The following is a 3,637-nucleotide window of genomic DNA, read 5'->3' as shown; positions in this document are numbered from 1 at the left end:
TGTTTTTACTCATTTTGCATCTGTTTTTACTCATTTTGCATCTGTTTTTACTCATTTTGCTTCTGTTTTTACTCATTTTGCTTCTGTTTTTACTCATTTTGCTTCTGTTTTTACTCATTTTGCTTCTGTTTTTACTCATTTTGCATCTGTTTTTACTCATTTTGCTTCTGTTTTTACTCATTTTGCTTCTGTTTTTACTCATTTTGCATCTGTTTTTACTCATTTTGCTTCTGTTTTTACTCATTTTGCTTCTGTTTTTACTCATTTTGCTTCTGTTTTTACTCATTTTGCTTCTGTTTTTACTCATTTTGCTTCTGTTTTTACTCATTTTGCTTCTGTTTTTACTCATTTTGCTTCTGTTTTTACTCATTTTGCTTCTGTTTTTACTCATTTTGCTTCTGTTTTTACTCATTTTGCTTCTGTTTTTACTCATTTTGCATCTGTTTTTACTCATTTTGCTTCTGTTTTTACTCATTTTGCTTCTGTTTTTACTCATTTTGCTTCTGTTTTTACTCATTTTGCATCTGTTTTTACTCATTTTGCATCTGTTTTTACTCATTTTGCTTCTGTTTTTACTCATTTTGCTTCTGTTTTTACTCATTTTGCTTCTGTTTTTACTCATTTTGCTTCTGTTTTTACTCATTTTGCTTCTGTTTTTACTCATTTTGCTTCTGTTTTTACTCATTTTGCTTCTGTTTTTACTCATTTTGCTTCTGTTTTTACTCATTTTGCTTCTGTTTTTACTCATTTTGCTTCTGTTTTTACTCATTTTGCTTCTGTTTTTACTCATTTTGCTTCTGTTTTTACTCATTTTGCTTCTGTTTTTACTCATTTTGCATCTGTTTTTACTCATTTTGCTTCTGTTTTTATTCATTTTGCTTCTGTTTTTACTCATTTTGCTTCTGTTTTTACTCATTTTGCTTCTGTTTTTACTCATTTTGCTTCTGTTTTTACTCATTTTGCTTCTGTTTTTACTCATTTTGCTTCTGTTTTTAGTCATTTTGCTTCTGTTTTTACTCATTTTGCTTCTGTTTTTACTCATTTTGCTTCTGTTTTTACTCATTTTGCTTCTGTTTTTACTCATTTTGCTTCTGTTTTCACTCATTTTGCATCTGTTTTTACTCATTTTGCTTCTGTTTTTACTCATTTTGCTTCTGTTTTTACTCATTTTGCTTCTGTTTTTACTCATTTTGCTTCTGTTTTTACTCATTTTGCTTCTGTTTTTACTCATTTTGCTTCTGTTTTTACTCATTTTGCTTCTGTTTTTACTCATTTTGCTTCTGTTTTTACTCATTTTGCTTCTGTTTTTACTCATTTTGCATCTGTTTTTACTCATTTTGCATCTGTTTTCACTCATTTTGCATCTGTTTTTACTCATTTTGCTTCTGTTTTTACTCATTTTGCTTCTGTTTTTACTCATTTTGCTTCTGTTTTTACTCATTTTGCTTCTGTTTTTACTCATTTTGCTTCTGTTTTTACTCATTTTGCTTCTGTTTTTACTCATTTTGCTTCTGTTTTTACTCATTTTGCTTCTGTTTTTACTCATTTTGCTTCTGTTTTTACTCATTTTGCTTCTGTTTTTACTCATTTTGCTTCTGTTTTTACTCATTTTGCTTCTGTTTTTACTCATTTTGCTTCTGTTTTTACTCATTTTGCTTCTGTTTTTACTCATTTTGCTTCTGTTTTTACTCATTTTGCTTCTGTTTTCACTCATTTTGCATCTGTTTTTACTCATTTTGCTTCTGTTTTTACTCATTTTGCTTCTGTTTTTACTCATTTTGCTTCTGTTTTTACTCATTTTGCTTCTGTTTTTACTCATTTTGCTTCTGTTTTTACTCATTTTGCTTCTGTTTTTACTCATTTTGCTTCTGTTTTTACTCATTTTGCTTCTGTTTTTACTCATTTTGCTTCTGTTTTTACTCATTTTGCTTCTGTTTTTACTCATTTTGCTTCTGTTTTTACTCATTTTGCTTCTGTTTTTACTCATTTTGCATCTGTTTTTACTCATTTTGCTTCTGTTTTTACTCATTTTGCTTCTGTTTTTACTCATTTTGCTTCTGTTTTTACTCATTTTGCATCTGTTTTTACTCATTTTGCATCTGTTTTTACTCATTTTGCATCTGTTTTTACTCATTTTGCTTCTGTTTTTACTCATTTTGCATCTGTTTTTAATCATTTTGCTTCTGTTTTTACTCATTTTGCTTCTGTTTTTACTCATTTTGCTTCTGTTTTTACTCATTTTGCTTCTGTTTTTACTCATTTTGCTTCTGTTTTTACTCATTTTGCTTCTGTTTTTACTCATTTTGCTTCTGTTTTTACTCATTTTGCTTCTGTTTTTACTCATTTTGCATCTGTTTTTACTCATTTTGCTTCTGTTTTTACTCATTTTGCTTCTGTTTTTACTCATTTTGCTTCTGTTTTTACTCATTTTGCTTCTGTTTTTACTCATTTTGCTTCTGTTTTTACTCATTTTGCTTCTGTTTTTACTCATTTTGCTTCTGTTTTTACTCATTTTGCTTCTGTTTTTACTCATTTTGCTTCTGTTTTTACTCATTTTGCATCTGTTTTTACTCATTTTGCATCTGTTTTCACTCATTTTGCATCTGTTTTTACTCATTTTGCATCTGTTTTTACTCATTTTGCATCTGTTTTTACTCATTTTGCTTCTGTTTTTACTCATTTTGCTTCTGTTTTTACTCATTTTGCTTCTGTTTTTACTCATTTTGCTTCTGTTTTTACTCATTTTGCATCTGTTTTTACTCATTTTGCTTCTGTTTTTACTCATTTTGCTTCTGTTTTTACTCATTTTGCATCTGTTTTTACTCATTTTGCTTCTGTTTTTACTCATTTTGCTTCTGTTTTTACTCATTTTGCTTCTGTTTTTACTCATTTTGCTTCTGTTTTTACTCATTTTGCTTCTGTTTTTACTCATTTTGCTTCTGTTTTCACTCATTTTGCATCTGTTTTTACTCATTTTGCTTCTGTTTTTACTCATTTTGCTTCTGTTTTTACTCATTTTGCTTCTGTTTTTACTCATTTTGCTTCTGTTTTTACTCATTTTGCTTCTGTTTTTACTCATTTTGCTTCTGTTTTTACTCATTTTGCTTCTGTTTTTACTCATTTTGCTTCTGTTTTTACTCATTTTGCTTCTGTTTTTACTCATTTTGCTTCTGTTTTTACTCATTTTGCTTCTGTTTTAACTCATTTTGCTTCTGTTTTTACTCATTTTGCATCTGTTTTTACTCATTTTGCTTCTGTTTTTACTCATTTTGCTTCTGTTTTTACTCATTTTGCTTCTGTTTTTACTCATTTTGCATCTGTTTTTACTCATTTTGCATCTGTTTTTACTCATTTTGCATCTGTTTTTACTCATTTTGCTTCTGTTTTTACTCATTTTGCATCTGTTTTTAATCATTTTGCTTCTGTTTTTACTCATTTTGCTTCTGTTTTTACTCATTTTGCTTCTGTTTTTACTCATTTTGCTTCTGTTTTTACTCATTTTGCTTCTGTTTTTACTCATTTTGCTTCTGTTTTTACTCATTTTGCTTCTGTTTTTACTCATTTTGCTTCTGTTTTTACTCATTTTGCATCTGTTTTTACTCATTTTGCTTCTGTTTTTACTCATTTTGCTTCTGTT

This window comes from Echiichthys vipera (genome assembly GCF_963691815.1).
Source record: "Echiichthys vipera genome assembly, chromosome: 22".
Classification (NCBI taxonomy): Eukaryota; Metazoa; Chordata; class Actinopteri; order Perciformes; family Trachinidae; genus Echiichthys; species Echiichthys vipera.
Note: the sequence above shows the minus strand (reverse complement) of the source record.